The sequence below is a fragment of the Mauremys reevesii genome, linkage group 1, assembly GCF_016161935.1.
Source record: "Mauremys reevesii isolate NIE-2019 linkage group 1, ASM1616193v1, whole genome shotgun sequence".
In the NCBI taxonomy this organism is placed as follows: domain Eukaryota; kingdom Metazoa; phylum Chordata; order Testudines; family Geoemydidae; genus Mauremys; species Mauremys reevesii.
In genome coordinates, this window is record NC_052623.1 from 352,715,193 (window position 1) to 352,738,809 (window position 23,617).

Consider the following 23,617-nt stretch of genomic DNA (forward strand, 5'->3'; position numbering starts at 1 on the left):
GAGATTGTGTCATGAAACAGCTCCCCTCCAATTTCATAATCACATAACATCCATGTGGCAATGAGAGCAACTGCATACATGAAGAAATTATGTTAAGAAAGTAGCTAATTCATTTGTAGCTGTTTAAATACAATGCAATTAAGAGTTGCAAGCAAGGCGAGCCAGCACCCTCTGACCTGCTATTCTTCTATGGAGCACCAGTTGTCTACAAATCATGGATTGAGAACTGCTATCCTACAGCATATGGCTTTGGGAATATAATTGTATACAGTAGCATATATATATATAAATAAAGTACTCATTTGGATATACTTACTTATTACTCTTTTTTAAATTTTTGTCTACAGGTGCTTTCAGTCATTTAAGTTATTCTTAAACTTGGCCACTGCCTAGGGAACGGGAATGGGCTAAAGCTATTTAGGATCCTGTTTCTTCTCTCAGGTAACTTGATGACACAGATTAGGAAGAAATACAAGTTTTCTTGAATTTTAATGGGCCTTCTAAGATTTTCTTCCCCTATCTATTTCTAACCACATTATAGTATGGTTAGCTCCGTGCGCTGTGACCAGGTTGTCAAGGTGATACCAGGTTCTAGCATAGTTCCTCTGCTGCATAGATGGGAATGCCAATCAATCCGTGTAACAAGCCAGGCCTCTTGTACCCATCTCAGGTAGTGCCATGTGTTAATTTCCAGCTACTTCATGACCTTGGGTCATCCGTGCCATGCATCAGACCTACCTGTGCCACCAGCATGTGGTAAGTTGATTTAAAATGATGGTTACTTGCTGTTGCAATTCATAGCAATCACCTAAGCACACCATTCTGTGGGATAGCTGGATTCTTGTGCTAGCTGCATGTCTGGAATAGAAGAGAAGTGAATATGTACCTGATCTGATTTTGTGGTGACCCTTCCGGGGGGTGTGAAGTGAGAAGACTGTCTGTCTTAGGTGGCTTACAGTTAACCCAAATCAGGACACTGTTGTGGTTATGCACTGTAGTGGGCATAGATAGGGAAAAATGAGTAATATGCAACTATGTCAGGTGAGCATGTCAAAGACTACATCTGCACTTTGAACTGGGGATGTGTGAGTCCTTCTTTCTCTAGCTCTTATTGAGTTAGTGCACTAAAAATAGTAGTGTGGCTGCGATTGCACAGGCTGTGGTGAGCGGTGGCATGGGCTAGCCACCCTGATTACGTACCCACTGCGTCCAGGCTGGTTTGTACTCAGGGCAGCTAGCCTAGGCTGCCATTCGCTGCTGCCCCTGCTACTGTGTCTACATTACTATTTCTAGTGCACCTGCTCAACAAGAGCTATCATGAAGTGTGTCTACTTGAGCTCGGATTCAGACCCCCAGTTCCAAGTGTAGACGTAGCCAGAGTGTGATTCAGTTTACCGTACTTTCCTCTGTAGTGTAGGTGGGCCTCAAGCATGAGATGATTTGTAGCCTGATCTGGTAAAGACTCCCTTGCTCCCTGTTCTTGTTGTCTTCTGATGACTTTTGCTGTTTTGAGAGTCTTATGGCACCATTTCTTTGAGTCAGTCACTTGGGTCCCTTGATGCATTTGGTGCTGCCTTTGCTTTTCTTCATTTATTGACACTGCTGGTCTCCATATTTATTTTTGTAATTGCTGAATAGGAAAAAATCAGGGAAAGAAAAAGATACTGAGCTTTTGTATGTCTCCTGACTGCTTTCTCTGGTTTTGACCAGTGGTTCTCAAACTTTTTTTTTCACAGACCACTTGAAAATTGCTGAGGGTCTCTGTGGACCACTTAATGATCTTTCCAAATGTTGTTTGTACCGTTAGCTAACTATTGTAAAGTGGATAAAAGTGCTATATACAAAAACTTAATAATAATTAAAAAGTTTTTGTTTTACAAATAAAAGTGCACAACTCATATTTTAATATCAGTAGTCTTACCTTTCTAATTCGATGGATGTGCCCTCTCTCCTCTGCCACAGAACTGAGGCTGGGAAGGAGGGCTGTCTCTCCCTGGCAGCTGCAGCCCTGGATGTCCCAAATTCCCCCACACCCTCTTCTCACCCCACTGCCCCGTCCTACCTACCCCCTATTCCCACCAAGGCCACCACCTCACATGTGCATCTTCTCCAGGGTCCAGGCACTTAATTAGTGGAGCCATGCCTGCGTGGCTCCACTAATTAGGGGGATGGCCCTTCATTCTCTTGTGTGCGACTGCTCAGGCGCTTACCTTAGAGGGCACTATTCGCGGACCACCTGAATGGAACTCGCGGACCACTGGTGGTCCATGGACCACAGTTTGAGAACCTCTGGTTTAGACTTAATTTGCAGTATATTGAGGACTCAATTTTCAAACTTGGACATCTAAGTTAAGACCTCCAGTTCCATAGTTAGATGTTCAAACGGGCACCTACTTTAAGAACCTCATTGCTAATTTGGGCACCCAAATCCAGAATTGAGCACCCTAATTTAGGTGTCCAAGTGCAAAGATGAGGCTCCTCAAGTATTTCTTTGGTGTTAGTATCTATTCTGCATGGGTTCTTACACCATGCTTATCACCATAGTATCAGACTGCCTTCCAGTAATGCATTAAGCAATGTGACTAATATCAGGCATGCGGTGTTGTTTCATCCTTTTCCCAGACTTACAGGTTTTTCGAGGGTGTGTGCGGGATTGTTCTTTAAAATATACCTGTTGCTATGCATTTATGTTAGAGAAGGTTTGCAGTCCTGTCTCCTTTATTGCACAGTTAAAAATCTAACATTTTTACTGGAGCTCCTCTTTAAAATGCTGACTCTTTGGGAAGGTTGTATTTCCATCACTTTGTGCTCAGTTTTAAGCAGGAGTTGTACTGTACGTTCTAATAGCAGAGCCAAGGATAATACGAACCCTCAGGGAAAGTGAACTGATGTTTAAAAATATTTTTGAGTAACTTCTGAATGAATAATTATTTCAGGTGTTGAAGCCAGCACCTGCTTGGTGTGTTCTATCTAAAGCTGTTATTATCGAGCAGATTAGGAAAGCTAAACCAGTTGTGATAACGCTCACCAGGAAATAGCTGCATTTGCCAGCGTCAGCTTTAGAAATAGACACTGGCAAGCTGGCACAAATATTCAAGGAGTATTGCTAATTTCCCTGCTATCCTTTCAAATGTTTGTACTGCCGAAGATTTGCAAGCTTTCCAGATACCATTGTGTGGTACCTCTGTGGTTTGACTGCCACAGGTTTTCCTGGTAGCCTCTTGCTTTCCCAAAAACAGCTTCTCCAGGTTCTTTGATTTGCTCTTCTGGGTCTGCCAGTGGTGGGGCTGTTGGGCATTGCCTTTTGGTCCAGCATGCTCTGGATATTTGTTCCATATGGTAACTGAAGTGAGAGGAACCGACTTCTCTACATATTTATTTTTGAAAGTTTTCCCCTTTCTGCCCACAACAATATGAATAAAAATAAGACAGATAGCAAAACACATCCATCTGGTCTACCTGGCAGAGCATCATAGTCACCGTAGGAGACCTTCCAGCTCAGCATAACAGAGAAGAATCCAATAAAACTAAACCAAAGAGCAAAAATAAAACATCTCAGTCTTTTAAACTTGTGGTTATTATGCACAGTTCTGGCAGGTTGAGTGGGTGCATAGTAAAGATGCTCCATAATCAGGGGTCATGTGTAAAGTAGCTAGGAGAAAATCTAAGGCAGTATGACATGAAACTTCTGCCAGTCCTTCAGTATGTAAGTTATATCAGTTTAGGTTCTCTTAGACCCATTTACAATGCGTAACTTATACCCCTTTTCAGATCAGCTCTGAATGTGGGCATGGTGATCTGTTCAAAAGCTTGTTTTTAAATGAGGAAGTAGTTCTTTTGACTTTTCACAGTACCAGTGATTGAAAAGTGCAGTTTAATTTTTAGAGACTGGGTATTTTTCTAAGTGGTTTCTTATGTCAGCAGCTACACACTGCTATCCTGCATGCCAAATCTTCTTTCCCATCTCTCTTCCATTTGTGGCCTGTGATTCTATAATAGGCTATCATCTGATCTGCGAGAGATACTGCAAGGTTATTAGACCTTTCAGCATTGGCCATGGATTTCAAATTTTGCCAGTAGTTAATTGGGTAGCTGTGTTACCTGATGTCCTTCACTGACCCTCACTAGTCTGTCTCATAATGTTGTTCTTGGAATATATTTTAATGACTAGCTTTTAGCCACTGTGTTTCTTGAAAGTGTAGCAATGGTCACAATAATAATATTAAAATATCTCACTTGCCATGCTTTCACTTTTGAGTCCAGGTTTTAATTAAACAGCTCATTTCAAAAGCCGTTGCTAGAAAAATTGCCAGAAGAATTACATTAATTTGAGAATATAAGGCCAGAGTTCCCTATAGTTAGTTACAGCTGCAAATCAATGTAATATTGAATTTAATTTAGGAAGTTACTGGCACTGTTGTCCATCATACAAACCAATACATATTTTTTGTTGCTGGAGCTTTCTTCCAACCTGAAAGTGATGAAATCTTTAATAAATTTCTGCCTGCATGGGGGTCCCCTGGGCTTGTGGTAAATATCAAGCACCAAGATACTGTTGAAATTAATTTGGAAACCTAAAAATGTAGCACAGAAAAATAAATAAATAAAATACATAAAACAAAAATAAACCCCCTCAAAGTCACAGAAAAGGGATGACTTTGAAACTCTCTGTAATTACTGTGCCCCAAACTCTGCATTCAAGAGGGATTGTTAATCCAAAAAACCTCCAGGATTACATAAATAATGAAAGAGCTAAAAATGCTTTGGTTTTGTAATGTAGATGAAGGCAAGGTGTCACGTCAGGACCACATTTACATATTAGAATTATTTAGTTATCGTGTCTTGCCCTCTAAAGAAGTGAAATTATTATGAATATTCATAGGCTCAATTAAAATATTAATGGCACACTGATACTTTCGTTTTAGGTCTCCAAACACCCGTAAACAGTCTCATTTAAATATGATGAAGAGTGTAGGGGATAGCGTGAGAGGAGCAAGAATTGTCCTTTTGCATGGGGATTCATGCTTGTCCTGAAGTTACAAGTAAATAAGTTATTTACTCTGTGTTTACCGAGCAGTATGCAGTAGTTTTTAAAAAAAACCTTGTTAGGTAGTACTCTTTGATACAATTTAGATAATGCTTTCCCTACTACACGTACACATGTAATTCCCACTGAAGGCCAGGGGTTTTCTGGTAGTTTAAGAACTGCAAGATCAGGTCCCTAATCAAGGAATTATTTGGGTGTACTGACTAGTCTGGGAACATGTGTAATTCCATGGACAAGTTTAGGATGGAAAGGTAAGGGAGATGTCATTTGATCTGTAAAAATCTACCGAATCATAATTTCAGTGGTGTCATACTCTGTGGCATGGCATAGGGGAATCGCTCTCCTCTTCCTCCCCCCACCCCGTGTCCAGTTCAAGGTCCTCCGATTGGTGGAAATTGTGATAATAGTGTTGTTGGAAGTGGGTTGACTTGGGTATCATTTGAAAGCCCTTTCTCCTGTGAACACTATGGTACCAAGTATGACAAACCTAGAACAATTATGTAGATATATAGTCAAGAAAATGTTTATAAATCAAGCTCTTTTTAATTATACTTTAACACGGGGATGCATTGCTTACATAAAAAAGACATTGATCTTCGGTAATTCCAGGGGAATTAGCCTTGACATGTAGGACTGAAAACATTTATTCATCAAAGTCATTATCAGTGTTGTCTCCACTACAGCTAGACATGTTTTCCCATTGATCCTCATCCACACTGCACTTGCACATCTCTGTACAAGGCAGGCTGCTGGCCAAACATTTGCAGGTTGGTGAGCATCTCGTCTTTAAAGCACATGGGGATTTGATTAGTTGACAGCTTGATTTGGGAGCACATTGTATTTCACATATAACTGGTGTGATCCATCCCTCCTCTAGATCCCATCCATGCCTGACAGAGGAGGGTAGTTTGGGATATGCTCAATCATCCTGGAGCCATACCGTTGCTTGATAATTTGCCTTCCGGACAGCTGGTATAAATCATAGAATCATAGAATTCAAGATCAGAAGGGACCCATTGATCATCTTCTCTGACCCTCTGCAGGCCATAGCCCGATCCACACCCCCTCCTTAAGCGACCCCCCCCCCCCCATGCTCGAAGGAAAAAAAAAAAATGCACCCTTTGTTGGCGGCAATTTTTCTGAACAAACTGAGCTATCAATGGGGCTAGCAGATATGATTAGCAGGATGCATACAAGGGTCATTCTGTGTGGCACCTCATGTAGTGCTGAGTTAAAGACTGATGATGTTGGAATGTGTCTGTCGTCTGAAATGATACAGTCTGGTCTGTCCTGGGTGTCCAGATCATTTGATGGTCCATCTTCTATCTCTTCAGCTGAAGCCATACTCAATGATTTTTCGCCTGTGGAGTACGTCCCACTTTTGTACAATAACTATGTATGGTCAAGTTTAGTGAACACAGAATGCTTTACTATAGTAAGTTTAACTGATGCTTACATGAAAACTGGATGTAATGGCTTCAGAATTTTTGCACCTTAGTAAGAAAGTGAGTCATGAAATCAGGAAGTTCCTTCAAAGAATGGTTCTTTGCTGGTCCAGACGGATCTTGAAGCTGGCCTGGGTTGTCCCCATTAATATGCTTCTGATAGCAGACCATAACAGTAGCATGAAGGGTACCTTTGCCATCTGCTGTATCTTCAAGGAAGTCTAAGTTAGCAGCAGTACAACATATAAACCTAGGTCTGGGGTAACATACAACACTTCATTCAGTTCCGTGTGGCAAAGAACCTCATTTGCAATTTCAGTCTCCAGGCAGAGTACTTTGTTATAGTAAATGGAGGAGGCAATGCCATGCATAAGCTGCACAAGGAATTTGCCATGGGTTTTGGAATGGATTGTTAAACCAACAGCCACTTTAATTTATGCCTATGTCGCACAGTTGGTGTGTGAGTGTGTGTGCATGCTGGAAACCTTCCTTTCACTCAAGTACTCATACATGGTGCTTTGTGATCAAATGGCAGCCTTGTGTTCCATTTGCTCACTGTCATACTTGCTGGTGCTGATGTCACTGCTACCACCGATTCACCACTTAAGTGCAGGTCACATGATATTGTTTTTTCAGGTTTCTCATCAGCTATAGATCCCTGAAAGCCCACATACTGCAGGATGAAATGCTTTTCCATAAGAATTTAGCAGCTGCAAACAGATCTGCCTGTTGCTGTTGATATAGCACCATGTGGTTTGTAGCTTTTAAGGATGAGTTTTGATTACTTTCTGTAGATAGTTTTTAGTAATCCTGTGCCTATATCCCACAGTTCACCTTCAGTAAGTGCTTTAAGAGTCTTTTTGATAAACATTTGTTTCTCTTCAATCCCATTCAAAGCACACATTTCTCTGTACTTTGCCACTGCATCGCCCATCAACACCATTTCCCCATCCATCAGCGTTTCTGTGAGGCAGTTTATGAGCTCCAGTTGAGTTGCAGTTGGCAGCAGTAAAGTCAGTATTTGTTTCTGTTGCTTTTACCTGTTGACCCAACATATTATACACATTCTTGGTGTAACACTCAATGTGACATGCTAGGTCATATGTGTGGGCATCTTTTGGGTCAGTGCACCTACTTAACATTACTTTCCGTGCAGTGTTCTCATAAAGAGAGACTGCTTCGTACAGTTTTGTGTGAGGAACTGTCACAGATTGACGTGTCACTAGAGGACGTTTTGGAATTAATTGATAAACTCAACATTAACAAGTCACCGGGACCAGATGGCATTCACCCAAGAGTTCTGAAAGAACTCAAATGTAAAGTTGCGGAACTATTAACTAAGGTTTGTAACCTGTCCTTTAAATCGGTACCCAATGAATGACTGGAAGTTAATAAAAAAAATATAATAAAAAAAAAAGGGGGGGGAGGTGATCCTTACAGACAGACCGAAAAGTCGGTAACGGGCACGGGCAAAAAAAAAGTAAAATAAAAAAATAAAAATGAAAAAGACACACAGAAAACATAAACTCTTGAGCAATAGTCAACATGGTTTCTGTAAAGGGAAATCGTGTCTTACTAATCTATTAGAATTTTTTGAAGGTCAACAAACAATGGACAACAAGGGGATCCGTGGACATAGTGTACTTGGATTTCCAGAAAGCCTTTGACAAGGTCCCTCACCAAAGGCTCTTACGTAATTAAGCTGTCATGGGATAAAAGGAAGGTCCTTTCATGGATTGAGAACTGGTTAAAGGACAGGAACAAAAGGTAGGAATTAATGGTAAATTCTCAGAGAAGAGGGGTAACTAGTGGTGTTCCCCCCCAGTCAGTCCTCGGACCAATCCTATTCAATTTATTCATAAATGATCTGGAGAAAGGGTAAACAGTGAGGTGGCCAAGTTTGCAGATGATACTAAACTTCTCAAGATAGTTAAGACTAAAGCAGATTGTGAAGAACACCAAAGCAGATTGTGACTTAAAAGATCTCACAAAACTAAGTGATTGGGCAACAAAATGGCAAATGAAATTTAATGTGGATAAATGTAAAGTAATGCACATTGGAAAAATAACCCCAACTATACATACAATATGATGGGGCTAATTTTAGCTCTACGAGTCAGGGAAAAGATCTTGGTGTCATCTTGGATAGTTCTCTGAAGATGTCCACGCAGTGTGCAGAGGCGGTCAAAAAAGCAAACAGGATGTTAGGAATCATTAAAAAGGGGATAGAGAATAAGACTGAGAATATATTATTGCCCTTATATAAATCCATGTACGCCCCCATCTCGAATACTGTGTACAGATGTGGTCTCCTCACCTTAAAAAATATTTCTCGCACTTGAAAAGGTTCAGGAAAGGCAAACTAAAATGATTAGGGGTTTAGAGAGGTCCCATACGAGGAAAGTTTAAAGAGGCTAGGAATCTTCAGCTTGGAAAATAGAAGACTAAGGTGGGATATGATAGAGGTATATAAATTCATGAGTGGTGTGGAGAAAGTGGATAAGGAAAAGTTATTTACTTATTCCCATAATACAAGAACTAGGGGTCACCAAATGAAATTAATAGGCAGCAGGTTTAAAACAAATAAAAGGAAGTTCTTTCTCATGCGCACAGTCAACTCGTGTGGAACTCTCTTACCTGAGGATGTTGTGAAGGCTAGGACTATAACAATGTTTAAAAGGGGACTGGATAAATTCATGGTGGCTAAGTCCATAAATGGCTATTAGCCAGGATGGGTAAGAATGGTGACCCTAGCCTCTGTTCGTCAGAGGATGGAGATGGATGGCAGGAGAGAGATCACTTGATCATTGCCTGTTAGATTCACTCCCTCTGGGGCACCTGGCATTGGCCACTGTCAGTAGACAGATACTGGGCTAGATGGACCTTTGGTCTGACCCGGTACGGCCTTTCTTTTGTTCTTATGTTCTTAAGCAGGTGTTCTCTCGAAACGCGTGCCATGGGACCTAGCATAAGGTGAATCTCGCCCACAGCTGGCACTTGTCCCAGCATCTTCAACTTTTTCCTGATGTTCAATGTTCTTCCTCTTCAACCTTGCCAAAATCTGTTTGTGGGTGCATTTCTTATAACATGGAAGGTGCACCAAGCATTGTGTGTAACCAGGCTCTCCATGGTGGTATTCTCCAAAGATTCATCAACTAGTCAGGACTCTTTCTATCCCCATTCATGCCTAAAAATGATCAAGATCAAAGTAAAAACAAAGATTCTGTAATAAATTACTTTGAGATTGTAATTAATTATGTTATGTAATGTGTGGTATGTAATCGGACATGCCAAACCCACGAAAAAAATGCAGAAATTGGGCTTGTTTTTGGCTTAATTGCATTGTGAGTTGCTTGTTGGCTAGTGTTTGGCTTGTTGTGGCTTGTTGCTTCTTTTTTTTAGATCGGTTCCCGGCGGGGGGGCAAGCAGGGACAAGGGCGGGAGAGAGAGTCAGGGGTGCACAGCAGGCCCACCACAGTTCCAGACTGCACGCCAGAGTGATCTAGTCACATAGAGTGTTGGGGGTTTTAGGGATCGGCTTGTTTTGGTCTTGTTTTGAAATGGGATTAGCTTGATTTCTGGCTTATTGTGAAAGTCAGGGTGCTTATTTACCCCGTGAAAGTTGGCAGATGTGTATGTAATATGTGCGTATCATTTTGGATGGATTCCAGTAATCTACCCAACTTGACCTATTTCTGACGACATTGTATTGTCAAAATTTCGACCAACTAGAGGACCTTGAGCTGGGAGCCAGGGGGCAGTAAGTCCCCTCTGCTATGCTACAGCGGGTGACACCATTGAAATTATGATTCTGTAGATTTTTACAAATCAAGTGACACCTCCCTTACCCTTGTATCACTAACTTGCCCATGGAATGAGATTATCCTACATTATGCTCCCAGACTTCCTCCTTATGTGCGGAAAAGCCCCATCAATGGCAGTGAGGAGCTACATCCACTTGTTATGAGAGGGAATAGATCCCAATGATGTGTGAATTGCTTCTTCAGTTCTGTGACCCTTTTCAGATGTGGGTTATTGATGTGACACTGGAGGAATTCACACACATGCTTACTGCACCTGGGGCTTTTTCAGCAGTGTGCTCAGGGCTTGCTACACCTTACATGCAGCAGCGCAGCAGGGTGTGAAAAACACACTCTGCAGCGCGCGCAAATTGCAGCGCTGCGCCAGCGTGTGCAAGTCAGCTGCCAGCGCTTGGGCGCCCGCGCTTGTCCCGCTTCCCCCCAGGGAGGTGGGAGGAGGAGAGGGAGAGGGAGAGTTTTGCCTGCGCTTGCGCTCTGCTACGACTTGCTGCAGCGGCAGCGCTGCCATGCAAGCGCTTGCCTCAGTGTCATCCGTTTCTAGCATTTGTAGTATCCAATGGCTCCAGCCATCTCATGTTTTACTGATGATCCAAGGTGATCACAGCACATATAATTGACCATGGGCACTTTAAAATAGGTTAATTTAAACCCATCTCTTTGCAGTTAAAAACCTTAGCATTTAAGTGGTAACAAAATGTACCTGGAAGTTTACCCTATTGTATCTCTCTCTCTCGAAGACAGCCAGTAAATATTTCATATGATTGAGCAGATTTAAAGAAAGGAATAAAAAGGCCAAAAAAAACCCCCAAACAACAGATGGTTCAGAAAAGTTTAATGAAGCCTCACATCTGAGTTTTTAATAAAGATATCTTCCTAGAAGAATGGGAAATGGGCATGCGGCATGCAAGAAGGTACTATGAAGGAGTGTACTACCCTGTAAGTGTGGGCAGACTCACCCGGCAGCACCTCTGGAATTAGCATCCAGCCTCCGGAGCGCCCTCTTCAGGCCGGTGTCTCGCCACCTCTGTTGGCCCCCGTGTCCCTCCCAGGACCCCGGTGCCCCTTTAACTGGGTGCTGCCCTCTGGCAGTATATGGCCTCAGTATATGGCTACTGCCCAGTCCCCATCTAGCTCCCATTCACTGGGGCAGACTGCAGCATAAGCCACTCATCACAGGCAAAGGGGTTTGGACCTGCTGCCTCTGCCTACCCATGGGCTACCCCATTGCAACCCTGCACCTATTCGGCCTACAGTCAGGCCTGTAGCCTGGGGCTTTCCAGGCTGGAGCTCCCAGCTCCTCTGGCCCTTCCTCAGCCTGCTCCCAATCTAGGTGTCTTGCTTAGGTCCCTGCAGCCAGCCCCTTCTCCCTCTCCAAGCAGAGGGAGACTTACTAGGCTTCTGGCTCACAGCCTCTTATAGGGGCCAGCTGGGCCTGATTGGGGCATGGCCACAGCTGAGCCTACTTTCCCCAATCAGTGCAGGCATCTTGCCCCAGCCCCAGCCCTCTCCTGGGCTGTTGCAAGCCCTGCAGGGCAGGAGCAGGGGACCACCCCGCTACGTACCCCTTTTAGGGACATGCTGGAACCTACATCTGGGGCAGCCTAGGGTGTAATCAAGGAGGTCTTGCCCTAGGGCTGCCCTATGAAAATGAGAAAAAGAAGCTGTGAAAGAGAGAGGGGAGTAGAAGCCATGCGGGCTGCAGTGGGTGATGGTGGGTTTCTCTCAGGCTCTGGGAGACCAACCTAACCAGAGGCTTTGTTTTGTGGACTTGAACTTGGGGGCTGAACCAAGGTCCTGAAGTGTGTACCTTATGAACCGTGCCTTGTAATTTCTTCTCTCCTGAAGCCTTATTAAATAGGACATGCTGTTTTGTTAGTGTGTGTTGGCTTCTCCACAAAAACAACAAGGAGTCCGGTGGCACCTTAAAGACTAACCAATTTATTCGGGCATAAGCTTTCGTGGATAAAACTCCACTTCTTCAGATGCATTTGAAAGCTTATGCACAAATAAATCGGCTAGTCTTTAAGGTGCCACCGGACTCCTTGTTGTATTTTTGTTAAGAACCCATGTGGTGAAAATAGAAAAAAGATGAGTCAATTAAGTGAACAAAACCGTTCACTACATCTCTTACACTATCTAAGGGCAGGTCTACACTAAGGGCGGGGGTAGAACTAGGGTACGCAAGTTCAGCTACGTGAATAGCGTAGCTGAACTCGAAGTACCCTAGTTCGAACTACTACCTGTCAGGCGCGCGGGATCGAAGTCGTCCCCGCTCCAGGCTCCACTCCGCCACGCCGGTTGCAGTGGGGTGAGTAGTCGTCGACGAGCGCGGGGCGCGAGTTCGAAACTATCGTCAGGATTAGATTCGATAGTTCGAACTCCGAACGAGTCGAACTCACCGGGCGACCAAGTAGTAGTAAGCCTAAGGATATGATTGTAGGGGTTGACTAAGGAAAAGTCAGTTAATATCCTATATGGACATATTGGCTGATGAACATTACTAATTAAAGCATCGTTGTGGTCCCTTTTCACTGATACTTGTAACTAGCTGATATAAGTTTGAATTATATATTGTCTGTACTTACATATATGGCTTATGATATTGATAAGTCTCACCACAAAACTTTGCAACCCCAGCACATCATCTGGACTCTGCCTTGTGAAATTAGGGCAGTGCTATCCTCATTAAGAAACAGCTGATCCTCCATGATCAGTCACATCACCCGCAGTTGCAGTGCCAGTACTCTCATCAGGTTTACACATTCAGCTTGTTGCATGGTGGCTGCCTTTACTCAAGTCTGTTGTTCATAAAAATTATCACTGTTGCCAGTGCTGGTGGGAGTGCCACTATAGACCATCTGGGCAGGGTTTGAACCACATAGTCATCTAACTATGCTTAGAGCAGATCTAGATGACACTGTGCTTGAAATGTTGGCAGCCTCTCTATCATAGGACTCCCACTGTTGCTATCGCTGGTGGAGCTGCACCAGGGGCTGCAGTGGTGGGGAGAATGGAAAGGGGAAAAGTCTAGTGTTGTATTATTACTTGTTTTTCAGTATACATGGAGACCCCGAGCATAAACCGGGACCCCATTGTGCTAGGCACTGTATAAACCTGGGCTAAAAAGTAGAACGGTCAATTAATTGCAGTTAACTCATGTGATTAACTCAAAAAATGTACAGTGATTAAAAAAATTAATTGCGATTAATTGCACTGTTAAACAACAGAACACCAATTGAAATATATTAAATATTTTTGCATGTTTTTCTATATTTTCAAATATATTGATTTCTATTACAACACAGAATACAAAGTGCACAGTGCTCACTTTATATTAATTACAAATATTTGCACTGTAAAAATGATAAAAGAAATACTATTTTTAATTCACCTCATACAAGTACTGTAGTGCAATCTCTTTATCGTAAAAGTATAACTTACAAATGTAAATTTCTTTTTGTTACATAACTGCACTCAAAAACAAAATAATACAAAACTATAGAGCCTAGAAGTCCACTCAGTCCTACTTCTTGTTCAGCCAATCACTCAGACAAACAAGTTTGATTACATTTACAGGAGATACTGCTGACTGCTTCTTATTTAGAGTGTCACCTGAAAGTGAGAACAGGCATTCGCATGGCACTTTTGTAGCCGGCGTTGCAAGATTTTTACATGCCAGATATGCTAAACATTCTAATGCCTTTTCATGCTACGGCCATCATTCTAGATGACATGCTTCCATGCTGATGATGCTCGTTTTAAAAAAAAAAAAAGCGTTAATTAAATTTGTGACTGAACTCCTTGGGGGATAATTGTATGTCTCCTGTTCTGTTTTACCCATATTCTGCCATATATTTCATGTCATAACAGTCTCGGATGATGACCCAGCACATGTTCTGTTGTGAAAGTGTTCTTAAAACGATTTGACAAAACAAGATACCAATGTGAGATTTCTATGGATATATACAGCACTCGACCCCAGGTTTAAGAATCTGAAGTGTCTTCCAAAATCTGAGAGGGATGACGTGTGGAGCATGCTTTCAGATGTCTTAAAAGGGCAACACTCCGATGTGGACACTACAGAACCCGAACCAACAAAAAAGAAAATCAACCTTCTGCTGGTGGCATCTGACTCATGATGATGACAATGAACATGCATCAGTCTGCTCTGCTTTGGATTGTTATCAAGCAGAACCCATCATCAGCATGAACACATGTCTTCTGGAATGGTTGCTGAAGCATGAAGGGACATATGAATCTTTAGCATGCATCAGGAACATAAATATCTTGTGATGCCGGCTACAACAGTGCCTTGCGGAAGCCTGTTCTCACTTTCAGGTGACATTGTAAACAAGACGTGGGCAACATTATCTCCTGCAAATTGTAACCAAACTGGTTTGTCTGAGCGATTGGCAGAAGTAAGACTGAGTGGACTTGTAGGTTCTAAAGTTTACATTGTTTTATTTTTGAATGCAGTTATATTTTGTACATAATTCTACATGTGTAAGTTCAACTTTCATTATAAAGAGATTGCACTACAGTACTTGTATTAGGTTGTAATAAAAAATAAATATAAAATGAGCACTGTACACTTTGTATTCTGTTATAATTGAAATCAATATATTGGAAAATGTAGAAAATATCCAAAAATATTTAAATAAATGGTATTCTATTATTGATTAATTTTTAATCACTCTATTAATTACGATTAATTTTTTTAATTGCTTGACAGCCCTACTAAAAAGATGGTGCTTGTCCCAAATCTACATATAAGCTAAGAGACGATAGGTGGTTACAAGAGACAGACAGAGGTAGGCAGTGCCTCGGAGAATACCTGGGAACCATCCTGCCTGACAGCAATGGAAACTGTTCAGGAGGGTCCAAGGGTGACAGGAGACACTGTGGCTTGGCTAGGGCAGTTGTCACAGAATTTTTCGCAGATGTTAGGATGGGAGCAGGCGAGAGAGACACTTTAAGTGAGAGTGTAAAGGAGGATATGGAAGTGCAATAATTCAAATTCCCATTTCTGGTGACAGGAACTAGAAGAAATATTTGCCTCTGAAGAGTTAAATGAAATTCTTGACAGCTATGATGTGAAGGCTACATAGACATTATTGCATTTATTTTGAACTTTAAAAACCAACAGTTTGATTAGCCAGAGCAGGTTTTCCCCCTGAGGGAAGACTGTGGAATGTAATTTCATTACAAAATATAGTGCTTGGACTTGAACTGAAGTTGGATTTTTTTCCACCCTTAGGGAATTGACATTTCTGTTTCTTGACATTTCTCCCATTGTTACACTAAATTCTTTGTGCTTATTTTTTCTGGTGAAATTGTAACTTTGTCTCCTCAAAGCCAGGGATGTCTTCTCCTGTAGACAAAACTGCTAATAGTTTGAAATAGTTTACTGGGCAGCGTAATAGACAGATCATTAGACAAAAAGGATACATTGACGCATTTAAATATAGTGTACCTGAAGATACAGTGAATTATAGAAAAGGAATTAAGCGGCAGTCAGTTATAATTGATGCATTAAAATTGCCATTAGCAAAGAGTTTTGAAAAATTAAACAAAGATGGGGCTTAGGGTGAAAAATGATAATATGCCACCTACCTTAAAAACTCTGGGTGGGTGCATTTTAAATGCATCAGAAATAAAACAAAATAATGATAAGCTTGGCTCCTGCAGCCCATTGTTTTAAAGATGTCACTTGTTTGCCTGCAGCTCAAATAACATTTTTGATAGGGTGTCTGTGACTTAGCCTCTCTCCTTCCTCTGCTCTATTTCTTTGCCAGCAGTCAGCCTTTGGGCTAAGACATGGGGTTGCATATCACTTGGTGTCTAATACATTGGAGTATCATATACATGCAGAGGAGTGGAATTTACGATCTGCTAGGTCGTTTCCATCTACAGCCATTATGATTCTGTGAAAGTCATGTCACGTTGGGTTGTAGTAGGGGGGGAGACATCTTTCTTCTAGTAGTGCTTACAGGATGAAATGCTTATTTCACCCCTAACTCAGTAGCATATTGGCTAATCCAACAATGAGGATGAATGGTTCCCAACCTTCTTCCATTTGATTCCTCTTAGTAGTTCATCTGCCCAAGTGCTGGAGAGCTTCCTGCTCGTAAGTTGAAAAAAGTACTTATTCCACTCAGCAACTGACTTGATGCTAGATGATCTTAATTGCTTTCCATGCTTACTTAGGTCCTTTAATTCTCTCCTCTGTGTGTGAGAACTGAAAAACTGAATCCCATTCATACAGAAATTAAAAGGATAGGAATAAAAAAATGTAAAAACTCTTTACTGCTCTTTATCAGGTATCTGCTCTCTCAGGCAGACCAGCTTCCATTCTGCCTGAGAGAATCTGTCTACCAATCACTTCCAGCTTCTCTGTTTTAGCCTGTGCATTGGTTCTCTGTGATGCAGGAAATTGTTCAAAGCTCCAGTTTTTCCTGACAACTGTGTTGCAGTAAGCCTTTCCATTACTGAGCTGCTCTTCCTAAATAACGTAACACCTTTGCCATGATTTGATGTGGCTGCTTTCCCCAATCTGTAATTAGCCTGAGCAGAGTATAAATTTAAGAGAATTTATTTATAAATATCTTGCTATCAGATAAGGGCTCTCCTATTTTGGGGGGGTAGAAGAGATGTCTCTTCTGATTTTTCTTGATGAACAGGGGTTTTCAAGGCAGCTTTTGTAAATACTTGAAACCAAAAGGTTAGGACTACAGCAGATGGGGGACGCTGAACTGAATATGCCTTTGCTGTTTGCGATGCAGATTGGCTTAATCCACTCTTAAAAAGAAAGGGATGGATTCTCCAGCCCTCATTTAGAGGTGGCACACAGATCTTTGGAATGTGGAGCTAGCTAATAGTGCAAAAGTCTCAATATTACTACACAAATGGGCCTTCACATTTAGAAAGTCTACCTCTAGGGGTATAAGGATAGCTTATTTTGGGTTGTATAAGTAGGGGCATTTCTAGCAGATCGAGGGATGTGATCATTCCCCTCTATTCAGCACTGGTGAGGCCTCATTTGGAGTACTGTGTCCAGTTTTGGGCCCCACACTACAAGAAGGATGTGGATAAATTGGAAAGAGTCCAGCGGAGGGCAACAAAAATGATTAGGGGGCTGGAGCACATGATTTATGAGGAGAGGCTGAGGGAACTGGGATTGTTTAGTCTGCAGAAGAGAAGAATGAGGGGGGATTTGATAGCTGCTTTCAACTACCTGAAAGGGGGTTCCAAAGAGGATGGATCTAGACTGTTCTCAGTGGTAGAAGATGACAGAACAAGGAGTAATGGTCTCAAGTTGCAGAGGGGCAGGTTTAGGTTGGACATTAGGAAAAACTTTTTCACTAGTAGGGTGGTGAAGCACTGGAATGGGTTACCTAGGGAGGTGGTGGAATCTCCTTCCTTAGAGGTTTTTAAGGTCAGGCTTGACAAAGCCCTGGCTGGGATGATTTAGTTGGGTTTGGTCCTGCTTTGAGCAGGGGTTTGGACTAGATGACCTCCTGAGGTCCCTTCCAACCCTGAGATTCTATGATTCTTAGTTGTATGCCCATTCACTCCTTTAGCTCTCTCTCTACCTTTTGATTTGTTTGCACTTGGCAACAAGTGTAATCATGGCCTTTGTGATGTAGACGTCAGAGCTCAGCTAAGGACATCCTAGTCTGTTCGCGGTAGCTACTCGCCTCCACCAGCTTTAGATGAGCATGATCAGATTCACACCAGTGACGTAGATGAATGAGGCCAGGTCTACACTACAACTTACATCAGCATAACTGTGTCACTTGGGATGTGTGAAAAATCCGCGTCTCTAACCCCTGGTGGATTAACTGAGCTGACGGGCGAAGCTCTCCCCCGTCATCTTGGAGTGTCTTCGTTAAAGCACTGCAGCGGTGCAGCTGCAGCTTTTTAAATGTGGACCTCTTTGAGATTTATCACATCACTAGTCAGGGCATTGGAGGAGAACAATAGTCTTGGGCGTTGTGGAGTAAATCTTCATAACTTGTGTGCTGTGTTTCTACATCACCTAGCACAATGGTTGGGTCTCTTAGGCATGGCTGGGTGTTTTATGCATTGTTACATTATTATTATTAAGGGTATTGTATGTTCTTTTGCTTACTGTGTTTTGAGAATCAAAAAGCACCTGTCACTAGTGCTTGTAAAAGTGTAAATAAAAGTTGTTCTAAAATACAGGATGAACGCTATTCAGAGGCTCCGTTATTGGGGATGGTGGCTGATAAGTAGGCAAGAAACCTGAGTTTAATTTTACAGTGAAATTCAAACCTTCATTCCCTATATCATTACAAATAGATACATTTTATTACAACGTGGCAATTATTGCTTCTGTCCACCTTCTTGATTTTTCTGACATTGAGTTTTGTGCTTTCAACCTTGAAATATATGTATAAAAGTAGAAAGAAAAAATCCTAACAGCAGTCTGGAAGACATAGGTAATAACTGTCCTATTCCTCACATAGGAGAAATCTCATGTTTCATTGCATCTATAACATACAGAAACATATGGAAAGGTCTATTCATTTTTTTCCTGGAATTTGCTAAATTAGGTCCAGCATGATTCTGACACACTGACTTTTATTAAATTGGTTTTTATTAAAGTCTGCAGGTTGTTCTTGTGCTACCAGTGGCTTTGATTAAGCACCGTGTTAGGGTCATATCCTGGAATAACAGCATTTCCAAATCCCTGGCTGTGTTTGAAAGAATTGTGATTAAAGTTCTGGCTGTTTTCCCGCAGTTGCTAATGTCTGCTGAGGGTTGAGTTACCATGCTTGTTGTTGGTGCTTGATTTCTGTTATAGCCTATTGCGCTTTCTTGCCAATATCAGTGGCAGTCTCTGGAGGGAAGCAGTTTTGCATTGAAATGGGAGAACTAAAAACTGTAACAAAATTAACACAGGGGTCTAGAGTTTCTGATGTGACTAGAGGGCTAGAGTGTTGGATGTTTTTTAATGTCTAATTCATCTTTGATTGAATTTCAGCCAAAACAAAGCAAGGAGGATGAGGAAGTGGGGAATCTCATCTAAAAAAGATTATGGATGAACAGATTGAGAAATGCTGTCTGACAGGTCATATTCTGAGCAATCTCATAATTTCTGCTAGAGACAGGAATTGTTTTTGTGCATTTTGTTCACTGGCATGGACAATCCATTTAGGACTCCTCATGGGAAAAATCCATGTTATTAGCAGAGATTTTTCTGCATATTTCTGGAAAATGAATAAATTCAAACTGGTTTCTGTACATATGAGAAGAAATGGCACACTTTTATGGTTGCAAATTTATAGAGACATCACAACGCAGACTCGCCATGTAGGATGATTTTTTTTAGCACTGCCTGACATATAGATCATGCTCCTGAGTAGTAATATTTTCATAACTTGTCAAAGAGCTGACATGTTTATCTGCATTAGAAATGATTCATTCATGAAAACATGGGAAGCAAATATATGACAGTCCCCTGGATGGTATCTTAGGCACCAGAAACCCAGTTGTATAAGGTTCTTAAATCTGCTTTCTTTGTTTTACGTAAAGGAGGAAGGCTCTCTCTCTCTCTCTCTCACTCACTCACTCACTCACTCACACACACACACACACACACACACACACACACACTCACACACAGAGTATGTGTGTAACTTGTAGTTCTATAGTACCTTCCCGCATATGACCTCAAAGCACTTTACAAATATTGATCAATTGATTAATCCTCGCAACAGCCCCGTGAGAGAGGCAAGTAAAACAACCCCATTTTAGAGGTGGGCAAAGTGAGGCACAGAATAATTGAGCCGTTTGCTCACAGTCACACAGCAAGTCTGTGGCTCAGCCAAGAGTAATCAAAGCCTTGTTTACTCATACGTTTGTGCTCAAACCACTACACATGCTTCCTTCATTTAAAAATTCTCTAAGAATTAAGCTAAGTTAAGTTATGGTAGATGAAATATAGACCTGCTGTGGTCCTGCTTTGGGCAGGGGGTTAGACTAGATGACCTCCCGAGGTCCCTTCCAACCCTAATCTTCTATGAGTCTGACCTTCTTTTAGGGAAGATATGTAAACAATTTCCAAGAATATAACTAACAGATAACTATATGGCTCGAAATATCTTTGCCCCCCCCCCCTCAGTTATTTTTCAGACATTCACTTTGAATGTGAAACATGTCAGGAATATAAAATTTCTAGATAGGAGCTGTTTGCCACTTAGAGAGATAAGATAGTGAAAGGAAGCTGTGAAAGGAAAAAATCTTTAACTGAAGGCAGTGTGGCATGTGGGTAAGTAATCACACTTCATTAGCACTGGCACGTTCTCTGGTTTCAGATAAGGATTTGTGCTGCACCCATGCTTTGGAACGGCTTATGTCTGTACACGTTAATTTTAGGGAGACCAACAAAAATAGTAAATATGCGAGCTGACAAATAAATTAATCAAAGTTCCTGCTGCTGAGTCCTGAACTAAAAAAGAAAAAAAAAAAGCATGAATTTTAAACTTATTATGAAGCTGAAAGGAGACTTTACATATGCGTCTGACACTCTGATCAAATGATAAAGTAGAGTCAAACTGAACCTCAACCTTTTGTACAGCCTGTGAAAATGAAGGCACATTGCAGTTTTTCAAGGCAGATGGAGTGTGAGAAACTAATAAATCAGGTTTTGAAACATTAAAGAGCAACTTATTTGAATGCATATGGTGCTGGATCTCAGACAAGGCAGTATGGGGGAACCTAAATAGGTTTGGGCATGGGGACATGAGCAGAACAATATGTCTGTGCATCAGATCCATGACTATATCTGAATCCATTACTTGCAATAATGTCCAGAAATCTAGTAATGAAGGATAACATTTTGTCAAAATATGCATAGGAACCCCATGGAGTTGCAGGCAAGCGATCAGAATAAGATGTATTCAAACAAGCTATCAGTTCTCATTCTGTTAAATCTGGCTCATACATACCGTTCATAGAGCAGAAAGTTGCAAGGCCCAAGTAATAACCTGTTTCTCCCTCCCCCCAATATGATCACACTTAGGGTTTGGCTACACTTGCAGCTGTACAGCGCTGGGAGTTACAGCTGTCTTCGTACAGCTGTGTAGGGAAAGCGCTGCAGTGTGGCCACACTGACAGCTACCAGCACTGCAGTGTGGCCACATTTGCAGCGGTGTTGGGAGCGGTGCATTATGGGCAGCTATCCCAGCGTTCAAGTGGCTGCAAAGTGCTTTTCAAAAGAGGGGGGTGGGGTGGAGTGTGACAGGGAGCGTGGGGGAGAGAGAGAGAGTGGATTTTTGGAGCCGACACTGTGTCAGCTCCCTGCCTTGCAAATTCTGACCATTTCCCTCACCCCTCTCATTCACTCTTAAATCCAAATAGCCTCCAGACCAGATAAGCAGCTGCTACCACGGACTCCCTCCCCCCACCCCCCGCCGTGCTGTTTCTCTCCTCAAGCAAACACTAGCTGTGGACATTCCCTGCCTGCCTCTGCTCAAGCAAACAATTGCTGTTTGTTTTTTAGATAAGTAGCTCCGGGAGCCCCGAGTTCACAACAAAACAAAGAGAGTTCTTTAGTTAAAAGCATTATGGGAAAATTCCGGAGGTCAGTTACAGCGTAGTAAAATTCATCACTGTTTACACTGGCACCCCAGCGCTGCAGCACCAACGCTGTTCTCTTTATTCCTCTCGTCCATGTGGAGTACAACCAGCACTGTAGCCAGGGAGATACAGCGCTGTATGTGCCTTGCCAGTGTGGACGGGGAGTGAGTTACAGCGCTGTAAAGCCACCACCAAACTTGCAACTCTCAAGTGTAGCCAAGCCCTTAGTTCCTTTACAGTGCTTTACTTTCATAATCTGTAATGGCTTTACAAAGGAAGGGAAGAATCATCATTCCCATTCTACAGATTGGCAAACTAAACAGCAGAGACCTGAACTAACTTGCCAAAATCACGCAGCAGGCTGGTGGCAAACCTGGGACTAGAATCTGGATGTATAGCGGAACAGTGTTAATATATTACATGTGGGTTGCGTGAGCTGCATTGGCTGCCTGTTGCACTCTGGACTGATGACTCTGAACCTTAAATGGCTGGGACCTAAGTACAGAAGATGCCCTGCAGCTGTAGTTGTGGTCAGTGGCGGTGCTTGAGCCGGGACTTCCTTGGAATAATAGAAAAGCCCCAGCTGGTAGGGCACTGTCTCTTTGATCTCCTTGCCTTTGAAATCATTCCCCCTCCCCCGCTGTTGGTCTGAAACAGACCAAGTTTGTTGACCTTCAGGGCATGCTACACGCTTGCTCCCTTGCTTTTAGGGAGAAGGGGAGATTGGTGAGGTTGGGTAAGGGTGGGAGGATCTTTTGGGAGATAGAATTTTGTGTACATTTTGCTGCTTTGGGGTTGTTACGTTTTTCGAGTAACTGGAGAAGCCTGTTTGCTTATTTATATATTTTAAAGGATTATCAAGGATGCCTAGAGCTCTCTCGTAGCAGTAGTTATATACACTGAAATAGGTAAATAAATGAAGAAGGAAATATACAGGTGTCATAAGTAGTTAGTTAAGGGTTAAGGTCTACCTGTAAAGGGTTAACACAGACCTGGTGAAACACCTGACCAAAGGACCAATCAGGGAAGAGAATTTGAAAATCCCAGAGAGCGGGAACTTGGGTCTCTGTGTTCTTTGTTCTGAGTTCTTAGCCGTCTGGAACTACACCAGTCTAGACGCTTAACCAAGTCTGCTCATCTTTCTGAACTAATTTCTTCTATTCAAGCTAGTGAGTATTAGAAGAACTGGGTAATTGCATATAAGAATCCTGTGTCTGCAATTCTGTGTGTTTGCATTGATTATTCGTAATTTTGCCTGTATTGTTTGTACTGAGGAAAAGGGAGAAATTTCTCCAGGGATTAATAAGATTAGACCCTATGAATGTCTATCTTGGATTCATAGAGATTGTGTATTTTTTCTCTTCTTTCTTTTATTCTTTTAATAAACTCTTTAAGTTCAGGACTTGGTTAAGTTCCTTACCTGTGGATTCAGGGGAAGGAAGCTAGGCGCCACTCTGTGGAGACAAGAGTTGTCTCCAAGCAGAGAGAGAGCAGGAGAGGGAGGGGGGAAGTGGGCTGCTTCCCTGTGTGTAGAGATTCAAGGGATTTGAATCTGGGTTCCCCAGGGGAAGCTTGGGGGACAGGCCGTGCGTCAGACACGTTAACCTGACTGGTGGCAGCGAGAAGGAATCCTACCCTAAGGGTTAGAGTGGGGGTGAGATCCCATGACATGGTGGCAGCGGAGTTTCGAACCCATTGTT

The 23,617-nt window shown here is 42.2% G+C and overlaps 1 protein-coding gene across 10 annotated transcripts in view; it reads left to right on the top strand.

The window, feature by feature from the left end:
- EXOC4 (exocyst complex component 4) overlaps positions 1–23,617 on the top strand; it is a 584,936-nt gene that overhangs the window by 232,388 nt on the left and 328,931 nt on the right. The gene's annotated exons all lie outside the window — the stretch shown is intronic.